The sequence below is a fragment of the Bos mutus genome, chromosome 20, assembly GCF_027580195.1.
Source record: "Bos mutus isolate GX-2022 chromosome 20, NWIPB_WYAK_1.1, whole genome shotgun sequence".
NCBI lineage: Eukaryota > Metazoa > Chordata > Mammalia > Artiodactyla > Bovidae > Bos > Bos mutus.
In genome coordinates this window covers 63,465,408-63,491,882 of record NC_091636.1, presented here as the reverse complement: position 1 = coordinate 63,491,882, position 26,475 = coordinate 63,465,408, and the positions used below count along the sequence as shown (strand labels likewise).

Here is a 26,475-nt window from a genome sequence, read left to right as displayed (position 1 = left end):
GTGTCTTCAAGGTATCTGAATTGACAGGAGGTCTGACGACTGTGAAACCTGACTCTACAGTCCTAACTGGGTTTTAGAGTTTCAGCATCTGAATTCCAAGCACTGTTATTTACTCCATGGAGTTCGAAAGAAATGGACCTTACTGAACAATGCCTGGATCAGGGATGAGCAAGGTGGAGACATCCAGAAAGTCCTTCGGCCGGTACCATCTCTGGGACATGTCTACTAAGATGCCCACCATTGCCCTTCCCCAAGGGCTTTCCTCTGCACCAACACAAACCAGGTTCCAGGGAGATGGAACCCCAGCAGGTGGGCCCAGAGAAACTGTTCAAAGTTAAATAACATTTGTAGGCACCAGCTTTCGAGTGAATGAACCTTTGCAATACTTACTTGCCAGCTTGCAGTTCCCCGAATGATTTCTTTTCACAAGCTGGGGATAGGACCTAGGAATTCCATCACAGCTGACAGACGGAAAGTAAATTTGGCTCCAGGCCTGACTTGGGAGTCGGCTTGGAAAGCCTTGACAGCCAATAAACCACTGCGTGGACGTGCGGGGCTCCTGGGCCCTCCTGTCTCCACCCCACCAGCCCCACCCCCAACCACCACACAAATTCCATTCACAGAAGGCATTTGCACTGGTTTCAGATGTACATTGTAAAGGAAGTAGGGGTAGACAGGCAGAGTGGGAAGGACTGTTGCCTCAAACACCTAGGTTCAGGTATCCCCACTTTTCCTGGCACCAACTTTGTGACCAGGGGCCAAGGAAGTGAGAGTTCTGTGTGGAAAGGAGGGAGGACCTTGAGAAGCATAGCTCCAAGGCTTCCGACCTCCACCACCAAGACGAAAGGCTGAGGGGTAGAGAAGTCCCCACTGCCTTCTCACAAGGGCTTCTCTCGCCTAATAAGCTGATGCCTGCCTTTCCCAGCTCGAGAGCACCATCAGACGTGAAACTAAAGGCAGGGAACTAAATCACCACCATATTCCCGTCACACTTATAACTGACCTAGAGAAGGACTGACCTCATGAGCCAACATGAACCAGCCCAGGAATAAGGCTGAGCAAAAGAGCATGTCCATCGATGATGGTGGTGGTGATGGTTTAGTGGCTAAGTCGTGTCCGAATCTTGCGACCCCATGGACTTCAGCCCACCAGGCTCCTCTCTCCATGGGATTCTCCAGGCAAGAATACTGGAGCGGGTTGCCATTTCCTTCTCCAGGGGATCTTGCCAACCCATGAATCGAAACCGGGTCTCCTGCATGGCAGGTAGATTCTTTACAGACTGAGCTATGAGGGATGCCCATCGATGACACCTCTGATATTACATCATCCAGCTGCAGCTCGGAACCCCCAGAGCTTAGAGCCAGGCACTGAAGTTGCCACTGTCTGGACAAAGCCTGGCCAGCTCCCTTCCCACAGGGCCAGGGGCTGAAACACAGGAGGGGAGGGCCAGAGAGTGAGCTGGGCCTTGTTAGAAACTTAGGGCCAATCGGAAGTTTCGAGCTCAGCTCAGAACTTCATGGTGAAGGAGAAATGCATTACTAAAAAGGCAGCTGGGTTAGCAGAGAAATTGACCACAGAAAGGTCAGGATAAGGAGGGACCGCAGAAGAATCCCTGTGATTGGGGTTGGGGGTGGGGGGATGGAGCAGATAAAAAGATTATCAGAGGATACTGGAGGAGCAACAGTTCTTTCATTCATCAGAAAGAACAAGAAACCACTGTCCAGCAAGCACCTTTCCACATTGGACATCTGGTCACCTTACCTCAGGCAAAGTTTCAACATCTGTAGCCTGGACCCCAGCTCTGTCAAACATGATCTTTCTTCTCTACTTACAGCCCAGAAATATTAAACTTAATAAATAAAATGCCCGACTTTAACTTCTAGCTCAAACATTAAAGAAGTTTTCTTTCCCTGACATATTGTCAAAAACCCTTCAAGTTTACACTTCAGAACAAGGACAGCAGGAGGAGGTGTCAGCAGATACAAGGGATTGCAGTAGCAACGTTCCAGGCTGTGAAGTGAACGTTCCAGGCTCTTCCCTGTCATCCAACCACCTAACAAAGGTAGGATCCAGTACACGCTAGACTGTCCAAAATGAGTATTTGATCTTAGCCTCTGGATGCTTTTCAGAAAAAGAAATGGTTAGGAAAAAATAAAACAAATCATCAAAACTAATGGTCTAATACATTTTTCCCACTTAGGGCAATGTCTTCACAGAATTCTGTATATAACACTACATCTTGCTTTAATTACAATCAACTCCAGTTCTCAGATCCAATACAAATTAACAATGCTTCTAAAAGGAGGTCTTAAAACAAGAGAAAAATGGCATCATTTTCTTATTCCTTGTGTTTCCAAACTAAGTCTCTGTCCTGGCAAGATGGAAATTTCTCTCATCATGTAACCAGTCGATCTCTTTAATTGAATGCTTAACTAGTTACCCTTAAAATATGGAGAACATTAGCTCATTGCAAATGAAAGAAAACCACCACCAAAAGTACCCACCTAAACAGTACTTTATTGACCAATTAAAGCCACCAAAAGTGACTTCAAAAAATAAATGTCACCCACTCCTTTGCCACCTAATAAGCAGAAGGAAATATTAATGCAATCTCATAAAGAACTCCTTACTACTTACCAAGGGTGAGTAATAATTTAGGGTTGGTAACAGAAAAACATGGTCATTTTATAAATTTTACTCTTAATTTGTGTGTAAGTTAGGCTGCCAGTTTGGGAGGAGGCAAACTCAGAATGAGCGAGTCAGAAATTACACTGGTAAGAGGTCAATATTTAAAACTCTTGTCCATCTCAATTTCTGCATATGACCACTACAAGGGCTGAAGAAATTAGACATTCTTTGCAAACACCTGCCCAAACCATCCCAGGACTGGAGAGCAATACTTCACCACTAATATAAAGAGGCATATGAGCCCTGAAAGCCCCCATCTCCTGCCCAGTGTATCTGGAGCCGGGACCGTCTTTGCCAAAGTAAACACTCCCACGGAAAGTCACCATGTGGAAACCAACTGGTGTGGGGAGGGTAAGGTGCCCAAGAGAGAGCCAAGCCAGCCCTGAGGCAGGAGGCAGAGAGGATTCTCAGGCACTAAACAGATGGAAGTTGCCATAAACAAGAGGAAAGAGCTAAAGACACTCCCATCCAGAGACAATAGTCGAAGAGCAAGGAAATTACAGGCAATTCATATGTACCTCTGCCCATAACTGAATCTCAGCTTGTGCTTTAACTGCAGAATATGTCAAAGCAGAAAGGAAAGAGCCAGAAATGATTCTAATGACTCTTCTAATGGGGAAAAAGGGCCCTCTCCAGTTTAACTGTTTGGGCTCTGAGCATTCAAAAACCTGCATCCCACCACCAGCTCTGGCTGTTAGAATAATCTCACCAGCAGAAGCAGATGCTCTGCTAGGTGAACAAGGATACAGAAGCAGGTACCACGCACTCTGCCCCATCCCAGGAAAGCAGTGTTCTACGGTGAGCAGAGCCACACTCTGGAGTTCCAGACCCTGCAGTTCTAATGAGACCAGGAGATGGTGTGTTTTCCAAGATTCTCCACCCCCCACCGCCACCCAGAGCGATGCCCATGTACCAATAAAACTAGCAGAAGAGGATTTCCCTGGTGGCACTGTGGAAAGGAATCTACCTGCCAACGCAGGGGACACGGGTTAGATCTCCAGTCCTGGAGGATTCCACATGTTATGAAGCAGCTAAGCCCGTGAGCCCCAGCTACTGAGCCCATTCTTTAGGGCCCATGAGTCACAGCTACTGAAGCCCTTTTCATACTGTTCATGGGGTTCTCAAGGCAAGAATACTGAAGCGGTTTGCCACTCCCGTGGATCACGTTTTGTCAGAACTCTCCACCATGACCCATCTGTCTTGGGTGGCCCTACCCGGCATGGCTCATAGTTTCATTGAGTCAGACAAGCCTGTGGTCCATCTGATCAGTTTGATTAGTTTCCTGTGATTGTGGCCAATACTTTGGCCACCTGATGTGAAGAATGACTCACTGGAAAAGACCCTGATGCTGGGAAAGATTGAAGGCAGGAGGAGAAGGGGACGACAGAGGATGAGATGGTTGGATGGCATCACTGACTCAATGGGCATGGGTTTGAGTAGGCTCCAGGAGCTGGTGATGGACAGGACAACCTGGCGTGCTGCAGTCCACGGGGTCGCAAAGAGTCGGACACGACTGAGTGACTGAACTGAACTGAAGCCCACGTGCCCGGAGCCTGTACACCCCAACAAGAGAAGTCACCTCAATGAGAAGCCTGTGCACTACAATGAAAACCCAGTACAGCCAAAAATAATAATAATAAATAACACCATAAACATTTTTAAAACTGGCAAAAGAGAAGTATCCTCAGTAGACAACTGGAAACTGGTGTGCAGCAAACACCGAGTGGCCCAGGGGTCAGATGAGTTTAATTGATTTGACTTGGTTCCGGGTCTCATCTGGAAACAACCTGGGTTTGCTTGTTTTCAGGACAGAGATCACAGCTCTGATATACTTCCCAGGAAATGCCTGGGGATCAAAGAGATGCTGCTCACCCAGCATCCGGTGGCATCAGCACTGGGCTTTGTGAAAATCCTGGAAACACAGACACAATTCCCAGGAAACACACCAGGATTTGTTTAGGCCATGGGTGGTTCAAAGAACTCTTTAGAGAGTATGCCCCAGAGCTCTTTTCTCTTTTAAGTGGATAAAATGTTTTGGTACATTGTAACCACTCAGAACATTATAAATTATTGTCACTATCTTATGTACCTCTTGCATTTTGAGGTTTTGGATTTCTTCGGTGCTAAGTGTTCTTGCCTGGAGAATCCCGGGGCGGGGCAGGCTGGTGGGCTGCCATCTATGAGGTCGCACAGAGTCGGACACGACTGAAGTGACTTAGCAGCAGCAAGTTGGAACTACACAACTTCACTGAGGCATAGATTACATACCATTTGTGTACAATTCAATGATTTTTAGTAAATGCACATGTTGTGTGCCTGTCCCCATTATCCAGTTTTAGAATATTTCCATCTCCCTGAAAAACCCCAGCTGCCCATTAGCAGTTTCTTCCAATCCCCAGCCCCAATCCCAGATAACTTCAGATCTGCTTTCTGTCTTCACAGGTTTACCTGTTCTAGACATTTCACATAAAAGGAATCACAACACACGGTCTTTGGGGACTGACTTCTTTCACAAAGCATAATCTTTTAAAGTTCACACTCAGTGCGGCCCATATCAAGAGTTCATTCATTTGATTGCCGAATAGTAGCTCATTGTATGGCTGGACCACACTCTGTTTATCCACTCATCTGTTTCAGCTTATTAAATCTATAAATCCAACTAAATGACAGGGCTCATGGGCCTCATCTCAGCAATACAAGAAGAAAGGCTTCCACAGTTCTAAACTTTTTCTGGAATTTCGAAAAGTCTCTGTAATGTGTGAAAATGTCATGAGGATACAATACAGTGCCTGGAATTTTTCTGCCTGTGGGTGGCAGAGGCAAGGGCTGCTATTCTCAGTAAATAAACAGCCCTGAATTACACTTTTTTATGTTTTAATATACATAAACTATTAGAATACACACAAAGTGTTTTATGCTAATTTCCCAGTTCAGCAAGGTCACGGATTCATTGAACAAGCATTTACAACTGGGCAAACAGCCCTGTATAGGAAATATGAAGCTCACGGTCCTTGGCTCACAAAGACATCTGTATTTCAAGACGATGTCAGTAAATCAGTTTGGGAGTATCCGAAACACTTTTCTCCACCTAGTTTTTAGCTTCCACAGTTGGCCCCCAAAGTTTTAACCCATAGCTTTTATCCAGGACACTGTATCGCAGACTGTACTATTTACATACCACATAAAAGCATTTTCCCATTCATTCACTCACCACATACCTGAACCCAGGGCAGCCTGTGTGCCAGGCGCTCTTCTAAACACAGATTCACTAGGGGCAGTATTGTCTTGCTCTGAAGCTCCAAAGTTGGTTAAAGACTTTAAGCCAATACAGTATGTTGGGTTGGAGCAAAAAACTACAAAGAGAAAAAGAGGCTGAGGAAGAGAGGAAAGAGGGAAGGGATGGTGTCCTAACTAGTATGATGTGAAGATGCCTTTCTGAAGATGGGACACTTGAGTGAAAGCCCTCCGAGAGGCCAGATCTGGAAGCCATGAGCTGTGGGGGGTGGGGCAAGGGGGGGAGTGGCGGGGAGCTTTCCGAGCAGAAGGAAGAGAACATGAAGAGGCCAAAGGGGCTGAGGTCAGGAGGAGGAGACAGTGGTGGGACTGAGTCACGTCGGCGGGGCCAGGATCACACAGGGTGATTGGATGAGCTCAGGCGCTCATCCCCCCAACCAGGAACAGATTCCAGCCCGCTGCAGGGCCCAGGCCCCCTGGCTCTTCCTGCACGTTAGCAGCAGCCACCTGCCAGGATGGTACCCACACCTGGCGGGCAGCCAGTCCGGCTGGCTTGCTTTTCTCATTGCATCAAGACTGTCCCCTTGACCTGTCCTCCAGGCCCAAACTTGGGGCCTGCCTTCACCACCCCTCACCAGATGGCCTGGAACCACCAACATTGCTCCAGCCCAGCGGGCGTGTTGTCCCCTGGGGACCTCTCCGCTGCCATCCTAAGTGCCCTGCCCAGTTAATCAAGCAATCTATCAGAGCCCAGGCTCCTGGTAACTATTCCTCCCAGCTTTCCCAGAACTAAGTCTCCCAAAGTCAAGTTCACAGCTAGCACACACCGAGGAACTGACTTGAGGGGTGTCTCAGAATCAACTTCTCCCGTCCCGACTTGCACGTCAACTGGCACGAACAATGGCTTCATGGCAACGTCCGTTGAACAAAGGGAGGTTAGCATCCCAAGGGATTATGTTTGCTTTATGCCATGTCAGTCACAAACAATGTTCTCAGCTTTACAATCGGTAAAGTTTTACAGCAGATCTAAATCTGGGCCCTGTAATTGCTAAAGGAAATCACAGCAGCCAGTTGTGATGCTAAAGCCCATTTGGCTGCAGCCTGTCCAGCCATAAATGTCCCTGGCCTCCATCCGGGGCGCTTGCTTGGCACCAGGTCCCGGCGAAGTCCTGGCAGCGGGCAGCTGCATCCTTGGTGGCTGACTGAGTTCAGCTCCCTGAGACAGGTCACATCTCCAGTTTTCTTTACAGAAAGGGAAGCTCTTTGTAAGGAATTGTATTGGGGGTCAGTTGGTGAGGAACACATCCGTTCCGGGAAGTTAACAGCCAGGCACTAATCATTCTATGTTTCTGCAGACAATTCACAGGACACAGCTTAGCAGAATTTTTCTTATTGCTTTCTTTTCTTTTCTTTGACTCTGCTTTTTCTTTGCATAGGCATATCATGTATCATTGCCAAATGTTGGGTGAATCTGAACTGACTGAAAGAGGCTCTTTTTCCTGTGAACAATTTGGCCATGCTCAATCTTGACTGTCACTTGCCTAGAACTTAATTTCACATTTCAGCAAATACAGTATTATTTTCTCCAGGAGAATTGCCTTCTGATAGCATCCATCTCCTGGTTATTTATCATACATATCTGTAATTGAATTACCTATTGCAGTAATGTGATCTACTCGCAAATGGACATAAAAATGCAACATAAAATAAAATTGTTCCAATATGTACCTCCTCATCATTCTATATGAACCCTAGGGTAGCCGATTTCCCAGAGAGATGGTGACAAGTAAAGAATGATAGATGGGAAGATAAAGATTAGTGAGTTCATGGCCTTCCAGAAAGCAAAGAAATTATCCTCTAAAAATTTACTCTTTTAAAAATTTAGTGTTCTTCAATATTAATCAGGAAACCAATTCGAGTGTATGTAGGGGGAAAGAAAGAGTAAAGAATGGAATGATTTCATTTTTTCCAAATGCAACAGTACCACACTAATTCATTTTAAAACTTAGGAAAGAGAAGTAAAGTGCTCAACTTCGCTCTTGTCAAACAGCCATTAATCTTGGACAATAAAAGAAGGTAAAGAAAAAGACAACAGCAATTCCTTTGAGAAAATTTTCTGTTTCCTTGAGCCCACCATTGGGCTAATCCTATTTTAAATGTCATGCCCCAGGGACCTATAGCTTGGCTTTGAAGTTGCTTCAGAATACTCTGTGAAATTCAGAGCCAAGTACCCCTAGATCTAGAACCTTTAGATGAAAAAGATTAATTGTGTCAATACCAGTACATAACAATAACTTAATTGTTATACTGGACCTTCTCTTGGATCAAGTTTTCATTTGCTTTGTTCTGTTTGGTATAAATTCTGAATCAAAACAAGTTTGTCTATATATATTCCAGTTTGCTTTAATTTTTCTCCTCGTTTCTTGCCGTTAGAAATTGATTCTGTGTAATCTGGATAACCAGTACCTGATAAATTCATCACAGAAGTCAGTGACATCTTTATCAAGCACACCAAAAGCTGCTTCTTCAAACAGCTTCCCAACGAGCTAGCCACTCCTCACTTGTTGAATTTAATCTTTAAGATGCTACCAATATGTGCAGGAATTAGAAACCTCAGGTTGCCACCTATCTACGACTGATCATTTCTACAAGGCAGCAAACAGAGTGATAAAAACCAGTAATTTTCAACAAAACTTCTGCATCTCAATTTTAAAAGGCTGCCAGGAACATATGTGAAAATGTCTATGTTAACAACAGTACACAAAGACAAGTATAAACAACTTCAAAGTGCTTACTTGTTCTCATCTTAAGACTCAAGAAAAGAGTTGACTTTCTCTGTATAAACGTACAAAGATGCGGGTGGGCAGAAACGGACAAGGGTCCACACACACGCTTGCACTTGGGTGTAACTGAAATTTGTTAGACACTGTAGCTTACCTTTTAAAAATTATTTCACTCCAAATGTAAAAATGTGTCACCTTGGTGTTATAATTATACGCTAAGCAACTTGTCTGTGTAACTATAGCAACAAGTTCAGAAGCATTTTAAAACACAAATATAGTACAATTTTAGAATCAAGAATTATGGAGGATTTCTTGCAGGATGTGGAACTTTGCTCAAACACTGTACACAGAGTACTCCAAAGATGGATTCCCTGACTCTGACATAGTATAAACGGATTAACTTGTTCTGTCCCACAAACTGTAGGATTTGTGATCCAAACCTCTTCTTATGGATTAGATCCTACTCTTAGTTAACTCTGGAGTTGATTACTTGTTTATATAATGGAATTCCTTTAGACCTCTGCTGGACATTTAATGAAGGAGGGGAATTTCCCCTCCCCCACTTTCTGGTATGTGTATCAGAAGGAACGCCTCCATTTCAGTGACTTTATAATAACAATGTGAATAACATTTGGAATCATTAAAAATAATCACCAAGTTAATAAAAACTATGTAATGGTTCGGCTAAGCAGTTCTCTCTAGTATCAGGAGCAAAGGACAGAGTCCCAAGGAGCTGGCATCTCTCATTTTGAGCAATTAGCATATAACACATAGAAGAGTCTGTGGGTTTTAACACTTCTAATGTGAACAAGATTTCTTGCTGCAAAGCCGTGGCTGGGGATTCAGAAGGTCTACAAACTCTAAAACTTAAGCAAAAGTTTATGGGAATATGCACCTATTTATCATGTACTGGCCAACATCTTGTAACAGCCACTACACTACACATTTCTTTGTTTCATCCTATCCAGAAATGGAGAAGAATCATTTTAAAAGGAGACCGGCAGTGAAAAGCACAGGTTTATTTTTATCAAGTTTTGAACATCCCCAAAACTTCTTTTGGACAAAAACAAGCTTTACCACCCAGGAGACCAAAGGCTTTGCTCGCAGCAGGAATCTCACAGCTGCTTGACATTAAAACAACCGATTAAGTTAGTGCAATTTGTAAAAGACATAAAATGATTAGTATCATCCATCTTCTCCCTGTTAAGCAAAGTATGTAAAAGCATGTAAAAGCGGGTACCAGCTCATCACCCCAAGGGTTCCATGAGTATGTAGAGAATTAGCATGACTAATGTAGCACCATGGATGAGCTGCTATATCATGGCAAAGTTTCTGCAAGAAAGAAACTTAAGGAAAAAGAAATCTGTTTCAAGTGGCCCAAGCAGTTGCACGTCAGATCGCTATTTTCATTTAAGACAAACAAGGAAAAAAATCTTTGGGTGTACAAAATCCCTGTTTCCTCTGGGGTAAACACAGACATAGAGGAAAAGTTATTTAAATGGTACACAAGTTAAGCTATTATCTGCTTGAACTGAAAGTGTGAACTGGTCACTCAAAATAGTGCAGGATAAACTCTGCCCTCTCTTCAATAATGGAAGTGGCATTAACCAGCAATTAATTTAGCAATCCTAATTAGGTGTTAAAATCTTCCCTGGTAAAGTCTGATTTTGTCTTTCTGGGTCTCCTTAGGAAAGACTAATTCTGTAATTAATAACATATCTGTTGATTGCAAACTTGGCCATCAGGGCTCTTCCGGATAAGCTGATTGTGACATACAATCGCTTTTTTTAAAAACAAGATTCAACATAAACCTTAATTTAAAAAAAAAAATGATGTAACAATCATTTGTAACTCCTGGCGTTTTCACTAATCTGCTCCTGGAGGAGAACTTCATGTCAATATTAAACATAACTCACATTCTCTTCACCTGATTCCCATTTCTTTCTGGGTGAATACAAAGGTCGGGGGGAGGAAGGCAGACGCACAAACAGGAAGAGTTTACAGGGATGCGTTTAACTCTGGAAGGAGTCTTTCTATTTAAAGGACCTGAGTCTGTTGACCACCTTTCCTATCCCTTCTAACAAGGCTGACAGCTCCCTCCCTGGTCGACAGATCACCTACCGCGCCACCCTCCGCCTCTAGGAAATGATGGCAAGATCCGCCTGGTCCTGTGCTTTGCTCACCCGGACCCCACCAACTCACCGGGCACAGAGGAAGCCTTCCTAGCCAGCCAGCATCCTCAGGCCCTCTTCCAGCGCTCGCTCTCGGCGCCCCCTACCGGGGGTCCCCAGGACGCCGCAAGTGCAGGAAAAGTTCAACCCCAACTCTAAACAGCCAGCCGCATCCAGGTACAAAGCCAGAGGAGGACGAGGAGGTGAACGAGCTTCCCGCCAAAGCCCGGGGAGCCGGAATCTGACCACGCTAGGCCTGGCACCGGGCGCCACGGCGGCGAGCGATCCCGGGAGACCCCTCTTCGGCCGCGGGTCCCCCGCGCATCCTCCCTTCGGCGCCCGGATCCGCCTCTCAAACCCAAAATCCTGAGCCAGGAGGGGATGCGAAGTGGTGGGGCGGCGGGAGAGATGCCCGCGGAATGGGACTGGCCTGGTTGCAGCCAGCCCATCGGGCCGGCGGCTCCCGGGGCGTCTACACCTTCCCGGCCGCGGCGATCGGGGCGGCAGCCAGCTTCGGTCTCCCTCCCTGCTTATCAACAGCGCTCGGAGGAGTTAAGCCCGGGTCGACCGCCTCCTGGTTTCTCGCGGGCGCCGCAGAGCCCAGGTCACTCGACCAGAAAACCTTGCCCCAGGCAGGCACTGCGAAGTGACGGCCACCGGGACCCTGCCCTCAGCTCCTTACGCCGCGAGCCCGGACACGCGCCGGGTGCGTGCAGCGACCTCCGCTGCGCACCTTAAGGAGGCGTTTGGAGGGGTGCCCTCTCTCCCAGCGCCCGGGGGCCCACCGGGTAGCTACCCCTCTTTCCCTCTGCACGCTCAGACCTCGGCAAAGGCGGAGACTCAAACTTCCAGCCAGCGAACCTGCTCAACAGTGGGTGCCCCCCGCATTGGGTAGTCCGATCCAGCAAGTGCAACCCCCGGACTGTGTCCCACGAGCCTGCAGAGCGACCTTCCCGAGATCCACACGACCCACGCGCCCACAACTGCCGCCCCCGAGTCCTGGCCCTCAACGCGGCTGGCTCGCGGCTGCAGCTACGACCACGCGGGGACCGGGCGGGGTGCGGGGTGGGGTGGGGGGGTCGCTCACCAGGTGCAAGGCGCGTTCCCCGTGCCAGTCATCCGGCGCCCTGGGGGTCAAGAGCGGCTGCGAGGGTCTTCTTCAGCGCCCGCGAGGGAAGTCCAGGCAGCAGCCGCCGCCGCCCCCCACCACTTCCCTAGAGTTACCCCCAACTCGCTGAGCTCCGGGCTGGAGCGGGGGTGCGCCGGCTCGAGCCCAAGGCGCACCGTCCCCGGGCTCACGGCCGGACCTGAGGTGAGCAGGTTCGCGCCCAGCGGGGACGACGGACGAGGAGGCAAAGTTGGGTGCTCCAGCCAGCTCCGCAGGGAAGTCGCCGGGTGGAGTGGGGAGAGGGGAGCCCTTGGGATGAGCCACAAGGACCGGGGCGTCCCCCCGCCGAAAGGAGGTGTAGGGTGGTGGGGGCCGCCGCTGGGCTCAGGGCCGCGGACGGCAGGGTGCTGCGGAGCCCACCCGCAGCGGGAGCAAAGCGCGCGGGAGGCAGCGCAAGCAGAGCAGCCGCCGCCGGCGCTGCCTTCCCGGCTAGTAGAGCAGCGCGGGGAGCCGGGGTGGGGAGCTGGGGGCCGGTTCGCCCCGCCCCCAGCCAGCCCCTAACCCCGCCCCTGCCCGGTTGGCCCCGCCCCCTTCCCCGCCCGCCTCCGCCCCGCCTCCTGCCCCTCCCGGCGCGGGTGAAACCCGAGCGCCCCACCCCGCGCCTGACCTCCCGGGCCCCTCCCCCGACACCGCCCCTTCCCGGGACTGGACCCCCTCCTCTTCTCCCGGGGCGCCCCCTGGACTCCGGGGAGGCCCCCACTCCTGCCCGCCCAGGGCGAGCGCGCCCGAGCGTTGACTTTCAGGGAGCCCCCCTCCCCCGCCTCGCAACTTTCGGTCGCTCCCCCGCCCCCTGTCCCCTGTCCCGCCGCTCCGACGTGGCTGCTGGGGGTTGGGGTTGAGGGGGGGTATAAAGGGCCGCAGGCGGCGCGGGCCGAGCCCCGGGACGTGGCGCGTCCACTCCAGCGACCTCAGTTCCAGGTACGTGCGCGGCCCCCACTCCCCGGCTAATCCGGCCGGGGGATGGGGGGTGGGGGTGGGCAGGGGCCGCGGGGATCCTCTGGACTCCGAGTGTGTGATTTTGTTCCTCTCGTGTGCTCAGCGCTTGAGACTTCGCCAAAGACCGAGGGAAGTTGCTGTGGGTTCTTGGAGGAGCGTGTGGAGGGGGTCGGGGAGGGGTGGTGCGCCTCCCGGCTAGATGGGGTCAATTTTTGCAGCGTTGAATTAGAGAAGCGGACAAATCCGGCGAACCAGGGAGGCAGGTCAGGGGATCCCTGAGTGGCCGGGCTGCGTGTTAAGAGAGGATAATGTCCCAGATGGACAGTCTTCTCGTCCAGTTATGGGGCAAATGTTACTTGTTGCACTTCGAACGGTTCTTTCTCCTTTATTGAGCGAGTACTCAGGCGAAAAAGATTCGTAGTTGAAAAGCAGAATACCTTTCAAGACTCTGGAATTTGTTGGGGGAAAAAAAAAAGTGTGTTGGTACTTGGTTGCAAAACTTTGGGAGGGAACGCTGAAGGGCTGCGCCTGACCTTTCTGGATGGGGGTGGGGGACAGCCTCTCTGGGCCCTTTTCTCTCCAACTGGGCTTCAGAGCATGGCTTTCAAGCTTCCCTGGGGTGAGAAAATTCATGAATGCCCCACCGTGACCCTTGTACTGCAGTGACAATGGCCAGGTGGCCCCATGGGCTGCGAACTGTGCCCCTGCGTTCATCTGTAAAGACAAAGAACCCATGGCTGGCTGGAAGTGTCACGGCTCCCGCAGTAGCCACATAGATCTAGGAGGACGACAACAGAAAAACAAACTGACATTCATTTATCTTTATTTTCTAGAAAAATTTTTTTAAATAAAAGAATTAAATGAAAGCAATCCCACGGGTTTCCGTGGAAGCCCAGCCCAGCCTCAAATCTCCAGTCTCTCTGTAGGGTTGGTGATGGAGCGGTTGGAGATACAACTCAGGGCCTCACTCGGATTTCCTTAAGATGTCCGGAGGAAATATCAGTAGCTGGGCGGGTGTCTGAGATGCTTTCTGCCCCGGGGTTGTGCCGGGGGCACTCAGCCAGGTGCCTGGCAGCTGCTGGACTCCTGGGGCCTTCAGGAAAAGCCTAACAGGTCTCCTTCTGTGCTGGGCACATGGGGCACCAGCTCCATTCCCGACATTCCAATTCTCCTGCCAACGTGGCAGGGAGACCCAGGAGTGCTTCTTGGGGAGGGCGGAGGCTGGCCAAGGTCAAGCCAGGCTTCTTTGCTCCTGGCCAGAGGGAGGGGGAAGGAGAACCCAGCCTCACCAGCCAAGGGTGGCTCTGTGGACCTTGGATCCTCCAGCTGCGGGGGCAGAGGGAGACAGAAACTAGAATCCGACGTGTTTATCTGCTCCTTGTCCTTTGCCCCTCAACACTACAGTTAAAGGCATTAAAAAATAAAAAAAATAAATAAATCTCAGCATATAGAGGGCTAAGCAGGGAGAAAGAAGTATCACCCAAAGAGGGCCGATAACATTTAACTCGATAAATTATGTACCTTTATGTGTCTGTGGAAGGAGTGAAGTGTTATCCACTCAGTTGTTTCCGACTCTTTGAGACCCCATGGACTGTAGCCCTCCAGGCAAGAATACTGGGTAGCCATTCCCTTCTTCGGGGGATCTGCCCAATCCAGGAACTGAACCCGGTCTCCTGCATGGCAGGCAGATTCTTTACTGACTGAGCAACTAGGGAAGCGTGTGTGTGTGTGTGTGTGTGTGTGTGTGTGTGTGTGTCCCGGCGGGGGGGCAGGGGGTGGTCAATTTGACAGGTACTTACAGACTACACCAAAGGGTTGTTAAAATATGTACTTTTAGTGATAATGAATTATAAATAAATGAATAATAAAAATGAGGAACGGGAGAAACCAAATAATAATTTCAGATGTACCTTTAAAGCTAAATGGAACTAAACTGAAGTCATAATTTACCTTGCAACTTGGAGAAAGTTCTTGAACTTTTCTGAGCTATAGTCTTGTCAGGAGCTTAAACAAACCTGATGGCACATACATCCTTTGTAAATATTAACAGAAAAAGAAACTGGTACAACTGAAATATTCACCTGAGGCCCTGCACGGAAGTAGGCTCTCTACAACAAAACTCATTTAAAAGAATCCACAGGTGTGTTCTTTTCCCAAATGCAATTTCTGAATTTGTTTTTTTTTTTTCTTTGATAAGTCTTAGCTGAAGCCCATGTGACATTAAGCTGCTTCTCATCACAGTCAAAACTAGAGGGAATCATTTCAAAATGAAAGTGTTTAGTTATCTTCTTTTAAACGTAAAATTGAAGCTCTCCCTAAACTGTATTCAGTTCAGTTCAGTTGCTGAGTCGTGTCCGACTCTTTGCGACCCCATGAACTGCAGCACGCCAGGCCTCCCTGTCCATCACCAACTCCCGGAGTTCACTCAAACTCATGTCCATCGAGTCGGTGATGCCATCCAACCATCTCACCCTCTGTGGTCCCCTTCTCCTCCTGCCCCCAATCCCTCCCAGCATCAGGGTCTTTTCCAATGAGTCAACTCTTCACATGAGGTGGCCAAAGTACTAGAGTTTCAGCTTTAGCATCAGTCCTTCCAATGAACACCCAGGGCTGATCTCCTTCAGAATGGACTGGTTGGATTTCCTTGCAACCCCAGGGACTCTCAAGAGTCTTCTCCAACACCACAGTTCAAAAGCATCAATTTTTCGGCACTCAGCTTTCTTCACAGTCCAACTCTCACATCCATACCTGACCACTGGAAAAACCATAGCCTTGACTAGACAGACCTTTGTTGGCAAAGTAATGTCTCTGCTTTTGAATATGCTATCTAGGTTGGTCATAACTTTCCTTCCAAGGAGTAAGCGTCTTTTAATTTCATGGCTGCAATCACCATCTGCAGTGATTTTAAACTGTATTAGGTGAGCCATAATATAAAGGAATGAAAAGACCAACCAAACACTTGGTGAAAATGATGAATTCTGGGGCGCTGATTCATGTGATTTGAAAAACGCCATCCATTTCCTGATTCACCTCAGTTTCTGGGTGGAAATGTGAGGAGTCTCTTATATATTTGAAACAAATAACTGATTTTGTCTTGTCTTTACCTTCCTCCCTTGTGTTTGAATTTCAGCCTCATGGTTAAACTGCCACCTCAGCTGAAAGGAGCCAGGAGAGGGTGGCAGAGAACATCACCCAGAGGAGACTGCCATGCTGCTGTGGGTCATAAGTGACCTTAACAGGAAACCTTGCTGTCTGTGATCCTAACAATGCAATGAGATTGTATCCAGATCATGAAACACCTCAGCATAGAAATTGTGGTTCTAGACGTTTCCATCAAAACTGGATTTTCCTACTGATGAATAGGGAACATGTTACAGTCACCAACCACAAGTGTTCTCTTTTCACTCCGTTTTGCTTCTTTTAGATCCATGGCATTGAGAAATTGAAAAAATGACTAGATCATCTGATCAACCCCATAAGTTTGGTTTTTTTTTTTTTTTTCTTAAAATGGCCAAACATTGAGAAAAACGGAGTTTTATGCATCACTAAAGTTACCTGGTGCTGTTTTTTGTTCAGCAATTTTAAATATTTGGAAGACTCACAATTACAGTTACAGGTGACTGAATCACCGAGAAAGGAAAGCTCAGGGAGCCGTCAGCTCCTAATCACATCCCTTGAGCTTCACCAGAAAATCTGTAGCTTTTTTTTTTCTTTCTTTTTTTTTTAAACCCAAGAAACAGCCCACTCCCCTGGCAGAGGTAAGCAGACCAGCTTTATTTTAAAAAGCCGCTCCAGAACTAGGACAGAATAGAAAGAATAGTTATGGCACGTCTGAGAATGAGCGTGGGACAAAGTGCAGGTTCCTGGACCTTAAATGGGAGGACCTGGCCCACCAGGTAGGCACCAGGGCTCTGCCAGTCTGTGCATTGAACACTCCATCCTGGCCCCTTCCCTGTGTCTCAGTTTCCACCCCGCTGCATCCAGGCACTGCCCTGAGCTTTCCGTGTCTGGTCAAGGGAACGTGCTTTGCCACTGCAGGTTGTTTAGTGCAGGTCAGCACAGAGCAACGTGGCCCTTGCTCCATCCAGGTGAACTCGACTCACCTGTGATCTCTCTTAAGCTCACTTCACAGGTGAAAACCACCTTCCCACCCCTCACAGCCACATTCGAAGGAGCAGCCTGCCTAAATCCTACCCACCAAGAACCTTAGCAAGAACTCAAGGGTACAGCAACCCGAGCGCATATTTAGTAAGAAATGCTCCCTTATTTTTTATTTAGGAAAATTAATCTCACAATTAATCTCACTTTTAATAAGGGCCTGTTAATAAAAGATGTGTTTTTACTTCAACTGTGTGTCGAGAAGAACAAAGTATTCTAGAAATCTGAAAGTATTTTTCCTGGTGTTGATGGTTAAATGTCTAGATATATGTATTTTTCTAGCATCCCAGTTTCCTTAAAATAAAATCAGTGTGCTCAAAATACCTCAAGTCATCTTTTTATAAGTATCATATGGGGAAAGGGAAAAAAAATGCAAAATTTCAAATATTTTGGGACTACCTAGAGGAAATGCAAATTGTTTGCAACGTGGAGATAAAGCACTCCTGTGTGTCATTTTCTGACATTGAACCTTACATATATGTTGAGTATCTATACGCAAAGAATGACTATACTTTTTAAAAAAAATTATGTTTGTACTTATTAATCATTGTCCTCTATATTCATCTGTCTTTGGAAATAGAGCTTTGAGAGGAAATAAGTACATTTGGAAAAACATTTTCCAAGAGAGTACCCATCCTACATGTATTTAGAAACACAAATTAGTCTTCATTTATTCCAGTATTTACCAGGGAGATCAACTCATAATGACCTTGAGTTCAGTGAAAAGCCTCTCTCCTAAGTGAAATTAAACCAATAGGCAAAGTGTTTCCTGGAGCAACGCAGTGAGAAGATGCGCTGTTAAGAACCCCGTCGCACCGTCTGTCAAATCTCATTTCAGACCCTCCTTTCTGTTCCCGTGGTGTTGCCTTAATTGAGAATGTCAGTTTCTTTCCCTGCTCTTACGGTCTCCCTGTCACCCCTAGCCTACATCACTGTACCGCAGTGATCACCTACAAACACCACCCCCACTCCCATCAGCCTTAATAACACAGGACACCCCCCCACAATTATATTTAAGTTGCAATCGTCCTGGCTTTGAAAAAATATTTTTTTTCTTGCATGTAGGTTTGACCATGGAACTTAGCCATGATGAATAAGATATAAGTCCATGAAATTCCAAGAAAGTCTTCCTCAGAGAGGCAACAACTAACTGGGCATGCTCTTTCTTGCCCTTCCCTCCCACTTCCAGATTCCTGCCTGGAACTTGATTGTAATGGTTGAAATTCCAGCTACCATCTTGGACTCATAATCTCAGGATCTAAGCCATGAGCTAAGGATAGTAAGGGTGTCCCTGGTGGCTCAGACGATAAAGAATCCATCAGTAATGCAGGAGACCAGAGTTTGACCCCTGGGTCAGGAAGATCCCCTGGAGACAGGAATGGCAACCCAGTCCAGTATTCTTGCCTGGAGAATCCCATGGACAGAGGAGCCTGGCAGGATGTAGTCCACAGGGTCACAAAGAATCAAAAATGACTGAAGCAACTTAGCATGCAGCTGGCAAGGATAATAGAGGTGGAGGAGAAAAAAATGCCTGAGTCCTTCTTGACTTTATGGCACCCCCTTATTAAGCCAGGACTTCTGCCTCCAGACTTCATAACATGAAAAAGAAGTGAATTTCCCATTTTTGTCTATCATTGTCTCTGTTCTGGTTTTTGCAGGAGAATGGGATTCCTAATTGACGGAAGTGTGAGACTCTCCCAGAGTCAGCATCCCTGTGGGTTCATCTCAGCATCACCACCCACGCCGCCTTCTCTCCCTCCCACCGTTGCCTTCCTGCCTTCAACGTAGTTTGTTGCCTGGCATGTTCTGGCACTGGGCTGCACCTTAAGAAGAGAATAGAGAGCAGCACAGCCAATGCCTACCTTTTCAGGCATTACAGCCCTTACAGGAATTAAGGAAGGTAGGGGTCAATGACTGATTTCACAAGTATGTTGGCATAAGCCCTGGTAAGTGCTATGAAAGACAAGTTTAGGGGTGTCTGATTTAGTCTGGAGAGTCAGAACAGGCATTGTTGAGGAGGTGGCCTTTGGGCTAACTTTGGAAGGATGAGAAATGAGTAACAAAAAAATGGGGGAAGAGAGATTCCAGGAAAAAAGCAGAAATGTTTAACTTTAGAAGTTAACACTTGTTAAAATATCAAAGATAGTAATTGCAAAAGAATAGCCACAGACACAATCTTCTGAAAGAGTAAAGAGGAAAAAAGATGAAATAAAGACAGCTTGGTCAATCAGACAAATGGAAAGAAAAAATTGTGCAAGAGAAAACCTAGAAGAAATTAAGTAAATACATAAAATCTAATTATATCATAAAGCTCATAGCAACAAGGGGAAAAATACACACCAGACAAACGTCAGTCAGAATAAAGCTAGTTTACAAATACTAATATTAGAAACAAATTTTTAGATTAAAATCTTTTTTGGTAAAAATATTCACCATCTAAAAAAAAGTTCAGTTCATTAGGAAATAGAAATACATATACAACTAACAAAAGAGTTTCAAAATATAAAAAGTAAAAATCAGAATTGTAAGGAAAATTGACAAATCCCCAGTCATTGATAGTGCACATTTCTCTCACTAATTGATGAATTCACAAGGGGAAAAATAGTATGAATTTAAATATTCTGAGAAAAGCAATTATCAAGGTTATTCTGATATGGTATGGATATATCAAACACTTATCCAAGAATTACAAAAATTAAGTCTGGGGCCACAAAGCAAGCCTCAATTAATTCTGAATAATTAGTACCATAACTGGGTTACAAATTAATAATTTAAAAAAGAATTTAGAAAACCTCACATTTGTTGGCTTTAAGCCATATTTTTAATAATGTGACAAAGAAAGAATAATGGAAATCAGAGAAACTTACATGTTGTATGAAGATTCAACATATAAAATGTGATTTAGTTAAAGTTATATTTACAGGGAAATTTAGCCTTAAGTATTTATATTAAGAAGGAAGTAGTAAAAATCTTTTTTCCAACTTTATTGAGATGTAATTGACCTGCAGCACTATATAAGTTTAAGGGGTACAGCATAATGATTTCACTTGTATCATAAAAAGATTTTCCCAATAAGTTTAGTAAACATGCATCATTTCATACAGATACAAAATTAAGGAAATAGAAAAAATTACTTCTTTGTGATGAGAACTCTAAGAAAGACTGAAATTAACAAGCTAGATATCTAACTCAAAAACCCAGAAAAGGAACAAAGCAAGGGAAATTATGTAATTAATATCACATTTGAATGAAATACGCTGTAAAGATACAGTGGAGAGAATGGGAAATTCCAAAGCTGTTAAAAAAATCATAAAAGATTAACAAAACAGACAAACCTCTGAAAAGATATATAACTCACTAGGGAAATTTGGCTTTAGAAAACTAAAGAAGAAGTGAAAATCCAATAACACTTATGACCATTAAAGAAACTGAATCAGTACACACTTCGACAAGATGAGCAAACAGGAGAACTCTACTGAATATTCAAGGCATAATTTACCCCATTCTGTGAAAGTCATCCTGGTGAATATGAAAATTGTAGCCCAAACCCCCCCAAATTCAAGAAATTTTTATCATTAGAAAATATACTAATATAAATCACCTCAGCAACTAAATGGAGAAGGAAATGGCAACCCACTCCAGTACTCTTGCCTGGAAAATCCCATGGATGGAGGAGCCTGGTAGGCTACAGTCCCTGGGGTAGTGAAGAGTCGGACAGGACTGAGCGACTTCACTTTCCCTTTTCACTTTCATGCATTGGAGAAGGAAATGGCAACCTACTCCAGTGTTCTTGCCTGGAGAATCCCAGGGACGGCAGAGCCTGGTGGGCTGCCGTCTATGGGGTTGCACAGAGTCAGACACGACTGAAGCGACAGCAGCAACTAAATAAAAAAGAAAAACCATATGATCATTTTATTGCCGGGAAAAGCCAATTCTGACTCCATGCTCGAACTATTTCTTTGATTTGCTTTCCATTGCTTTTGTTATTATCAGTTCAGTTCAGTTCAGTTGCTCAGACGTGTCTAACTCTTTGCAACCCCATGAATTGCAGCACACCAAGCCTCCCTGTCCATCACCAACTCCCGGAGTTCACTCAAACTCACGTCCATTGAGTCCATGATGCCATCCAGCCATCTCATCCTCTGTCGTCCCCTTCTCCTCCTGCCCTCAATCCCTCCCAGCATCAGAGTCTTTTCCAATGAGTCAACTTCGCATGAGGTGAAAAATAACCTGCCTCAGAGAATCCTGCCCCTTTGCCTGACTGTTAAGCCAAAGGACCTTTATTCAGAATCATGTCCACCTGTGGATGGCAGGAAAGACGATAGTAGAGTGACCTTGGATGGGGTAACAATTTCAGTAACCACATAATATGCTTTGATAAAATCCAACATGTATTTTCATTTAAAAAAAGCACAAAACCTGTTAGCTATTAGATTAGTAACAAAAAGGAATTTATCTAACCTAATAGACTGTCTACAAAAAAAATTAACAAAATACTTGACGCTTCATTGTGAAAGAACTATTTACTTGAAAGAGAAGCTCAAGACAAGTGTGCACATATCAACACTTCTATTCAATGCAGAAACAGTGGTTGAAAAGAGAGGAACAAACTTTAAATTGCAGACCGTACAAGTGTCTCCAGTAAAACCACTTAAAAACATCTGCAGATAAATAATTAGAATGAAAGGAAAGTTCTGCAAGATTGCTAGATAGAATCTCAACACACAAATCAATTGTGTTCCCATAAGCCCGCAGCAAATATGAGAAAATATAATTTAGAAAAGATAACAATAATCAAAATCATTGATTTTTTACTTAAGAATAATGTCAGCAAACGATATGTTGGACCTTTGTGGAAAACTTATAAAACTAAATTTAAGGGTCCTAAAGAAGTCCTATGGAGAAGGAAATGGCAATTCACTCCAGTGTTCTTGCCCGGAGAATCCCATGGACCCAGGAGCCTGGTGGGCTACAGTCCATGGGATCGCACAGAATCAAACACTACTGAAGTGACTTAGCACCCAAAGAAGTCCTAAATAAAGTAATTCTATATCACATTTATAAGTAGAATGATTCAGTAATATCTTCAACATGATATATTTGTTTCAAAATGTCCATGCTCCCCAAATTTATCCTTAAATACAGTGGAGTTCCAATGAGGCTGGCTGTATGGAACTTGGGTAGACCTTACAATGGATCTCCCAAGGCAAGAGCAAACATTTAGGAGTGGTTAAGAAATTTATGTAAAAAATGAACATAGCAGGTGAGATTATAAACTACCAATCCTGTTCATAAAGTTGTAAGAGTTAGGGCATTGATGCATTGTCACAGGGAGAGACCAAGAGAACAGTGAAACAGAGGGCCCATAAACAGACCCAACATATACCATCCATGACTGTGACCAGGGGGCTCCCTGGGCAGAGGTAAGGCTCAAGTGTGTTTAAGACAATTGACCGCTTTGATGCAAAAAACACCGAATCAGATACTTCCCTCAAGCCATTCATACCAATAACTTCAAAGTAGATTAAAGCCAAACTGAGAAACAAAACATTAACACGTTTAGGAAAACATGTATCTATCTATATGACCTCTGGGTAGAGAAGGCAGTTTTCAAAATAAGATACAAATATCAGCCTTAAAGAAAAAAAACAGTCAATACCGCAAACAACGTTAAAGTTTGGAACTTCCGAATGACAAAATACAACTTAAAAGCAAGCCACAGCCTGGGAGGATTTTCCGTTCATACAAATGACAAAAGATGGTAGACAGAATATACATATTCTCTAACTCCTAACCATCCAATGGAGAAAGAGGAAGCAAAGGAAAAGTGTGCAAATGAAACAGGAAGCTCACCGACCAATAAACCTAAGAGTAGACTAATGACCTCCTTAACAATTATGGAAATTTATTTAAAGCAACATGGCACCACGGAAAACGGATCAGATTGGCAATAATGAAAAAGTCTGGCAATACCAACTGTTACCACCTATTGACAAGGGGAACTTTAGAGGTGTAAATTGGTGCAATCACTTGGGAAAGCATTTTGGCCACTCTTAAAAGCTGAAAACGTATATTCTGTGCAGCCCAGTTGGCAAAGTTGCAGAGAACAGGCCACATACTGCTAGGTTATATAAAGTATTCAAACCCCAAATATCTGTATAATGTATGGATACATACACAGTATGTATAATAGCAGCAGAAATGCTCAACACTACACTTCTGATGAAATGCATGATGGTGGAAAGATAAACACAGGACACTGTGTTTACCTGTGAATCTGTTTTCAGAGATTCAAGAAAATAAGAAACAAGGCAAATATTGAGAAAGGTTCAGTTCAGTCGCTCAGTCATGTCCGACTCTTTGCGACCCCATGAATCACAGCACACCAGGCCTCCCCATCCATCACCAACTCCCAGAGTTCACTCAAACTCATGTCCATGAAGTCAGTGATGCCATCCAGCCATCTCATCCTCTGTCGTCCCCTTCTCCTCCTGCCCCCAATCCCTCCCAGCAGCAGACTCTTTTTCAATGAGTCAACTCTTCACATGAGGTGGCCAAAGTACTGGAGTTTCAGCTTTAGTATCATTCCTTCCAAAGAACACCCAGGGCTGATCTCCTTTAGAATGGACTGGTTGGATGTCCTTGCAGTCCAAGGGACTCTCAAGAGTCTTACCCAACACCACAGTTCAAAAGCATCAATTCTTCAGCACTCAACTTTCTTCACAGTCCAATTCTCACATCCATACATGACCACAGGAAAACCATAGCCTTGACTAGATGGACCTTTGTTGGCAAAGTAATGTCTCTGCTTTTCAATATGCTGTCTAGGTTGGTCATAACTTTTCTTCCAAGGAGAAAGGTTAAAATTATATAAAGCTGGTTGGGTGGGTGTTCATTAGATTACTATCTTTTTCTGTATGCTCATCATTCAATAAAGAAGGTTAATGGGAAGTAAGGAAGTGTAGAAAGTAGGCAAAGAGAGCTCATTAGAGCAGTTTTGTCCTGGAGAGGAACAAAAGGGCTGGTAGCAGCTGGAGAGAGATGAGCACAGAGGGCTGTTTTTTTAAAGTGGGTCATTCGAAGCGTGTTTATATATTGATTGAAATACCTTCATAGCCAGAGAGAAATTGCCTATGCAGTAGATGGAACAAGATAGCCCCAGGAATGAAGGTCTTGGAAAGACAAGAGACAATAGAATTTGTTTGGAGAGAGCCGGAGTTTGTCTCCGCATTGTCATAGTGGAGAGGTCCAGGGAGAGAGCAGACGCAGCAGGAGTGGAAGTTTTGTTGTACACATGCAGGCCTGTCCTTCTGATAACTTTTGTTTTCCTTATGAAGTATGATGGCAGGTTCGGGTTGCGGGGAGAAAGAGGGTATGAAGTTTAGAAAAGAGAAGCTGTGAAATCGGCATCTTGGAAATCAGGAAGACACACTTGCTGGGATCTCCATGCTGCCTTGAAAGACAACCGAAGCCGGTGGTCGTCATCCTAACGGAACCCCATCCCCAGGCCAGTGGGATTTTGTCCTGCAAAGTTCAGCAGCTCAGGCACTGGCATGAGGAAGGCCAACAATTGGATCTGACCAGGAAACAGTTTCCCCAAGCAATAGAAAAAGGGAAAAGCAGGAAAACTGAAGATGTTTACAAGGAAGTGGCTTTAAGCATGGTCCTGCAAGGGAAGCCAACTAAGGAGGACGTGCAGACAAAAGTCACGGTGTCCATGGACTGGAGGACAAGATACAGTTAAGGAATCGTGTCAAGGGGTCCCCTTGAAAGGGAAGCAGAAGAAGTTGTGGGGGAAGAGTAGAATGAGGGCATGCATTGCATCATGGTGTTTCCATGGCAATGGGGAGCCCAGGTGGAAAAATTAGTGGTTGTTGAAGGCAGGGGGATGACAGATGGGTCGTAGAACAGAAGGTCAGCATCTTACATGTGTGATCAGTGTAGATGTTGAATCCCCCAGAGGAGTCCTCAGTGAATGAGGCAAGGTGACACAGGCGGGTCGGCAGACAACAGCCATGAGGAAAGGGCACCATCTTCTGCATTTTACAGGGTTTGAAAATGTGGTCCAGTGAGAATGAACCTCTAAGAAGACACTCACAGACTAATAGCCAGAGGAGCCCAGGATGGTTGGCCCCCAAATGCCATCCTTTTTCCACTAAACTTCCCAAGCAAGTTTCAACACAGTAAACCTGAATAACCATATACAATGGAATTTGATATTAATCTCCAGTATCTCTTCTAGAAAGAACTGGTCATCACCACCCTTAACCCATGTGACTAATGAGAAATAACCGAGAAGTCTGCAAACAAGCACAAGCCCAGGCTGACCATCAACCCAGTGAATAAGTCTCTAGGGGCTGAGTCCAGACCTGTGATTTTTGAAAAATCTCCCTGGGTGAGTCTGAAACACAATCTGTACTGACTTGGGTTATTGCCAGTACAAAAGCTCACCTATCTCTAAAGCATGAGTGGTTCTGATTGTCCCGAGGAAGAAATGATCCTGTAGAACAAAGGCTGGACTGCCTCTATTGGGAGTGTTTTTCTGTCCATCCCTAAGCTTCTAGAATTCTTGCACTGAGCAGCCTGTGTAGCAACTCCTTCCATACTAAACTGTATCAAGAACATGTTTTTCTGTTTAGAATCTTATATAATCAGAGCAGATTCGTAATATTTGCTCAGCTTGCCCAAAAGATTCATTAAAATATCATTAAAATATCAACTATAAAATATTTTGGCTCATCTATAATATATCCTGCAAAATGTTTGTTGCCTTGATTATTACTTTAGAGATTGCTTATATTATGGAAGCCTCTGTCTTATCTCTCTCAGTCTCTGTCTCTCTCTGTCTCTCACACAAACACATATACATACTTTTCCATGAGGATCAGATTTTGCAGCTTTGTGCATGAATGAAAGCAACTTCTTAGGAACATGAAATGAGACAGGATTCCCCTCTGAGTAGCACCAAGATCCCTTTGACCCTTGTTTACCCTCCCTCTAGCCTAACTTCTCAGCTCAACCAGCACAGACATGATTCTTTAATCACACAAGCACATGAGCTGAAATAATATTCATTTCACCTTTCCCTGCCCCCCAGGAGATGATATCATGCCTGCTCACCACAGGGAGACACGTCAGGCTCTAGGGTGGGTGAGGAAATGGCCTGCAGGTACCTTGCTCCTGGAAAATGATACCACCCCTGCCAGCCTCCACCGAGCTCCTGCAGCTCCCCTGAGTAGGCAGGATTGCCTGCCTTCTCTTCTGTTCCCCAGAGCCTTGTGCATGGATCTAACAGAAGCAGAAGATATTAATAAGAGGTGAAAAGAATACACAGAAG

General features: G+C 45.5%; 1 protein-coding gene, 1 long non-coding RNA gene and 1 other non-coding gene across 8 annotated transcripts in view; 2 read left to right on the top strand and 1 right to left on the bottom strand.

The window, feature by feature from the left end:
• The window catches only part of SEMA5A (semaphorin 5A), a 568,136-nt gene extending 555,650 nt beyond the window's left edge, over positions 1 to 12,486 (bottom strand). For all 5 annotated transcript variants that reach the window (XM_070357735.1, XM_070357734.1, XM_070357733.1 and 2 more), the window contains exon 1: positions 11,964 to 12,486. The gene's annotated coding sequence lies outside the window, so the exon portion shown is untranslated. The remainder of the gene's footprint in view (positions 1 to 11,963) is intronic.
• A 169-nt stretch (positions 12,487 to 12,655) lies between these two features.
• Positions 12,656 to 25,916, top strand: LOC138984207 (uncharacterized). Of its 2 annotated transcripts, none has more exons than XR_011461476.1 (4): positions 12,656 to 12,962; positions 16,111 to 16,876; positions 18,797 to 19,038; positions 24,476 to 25,916. It is a non-coding gene; the product is annotated as an uncharacterized lncRNA (long non-coding RNA). The 2 variants fall into 2 exon arrangements; XR_011461475.1 differs by having other exon boundaries at positions 12,660 to 12,962; positions 16,111 to 16,738; positions 24,476 to 25,910.
• On the top strand, positions 15,942 to 16,011 carry LOC138984289 (small nucleolar RNA SNORD123). Its single transcript, XR_011461548.1, has one exon. It is a non-coding gene; the product is annotated as a small nucleolar RNA SNORD123 (small nucleolar RNA).
• Positions 25,917 to 26,475: the final 559 nt, after the last annotated feature.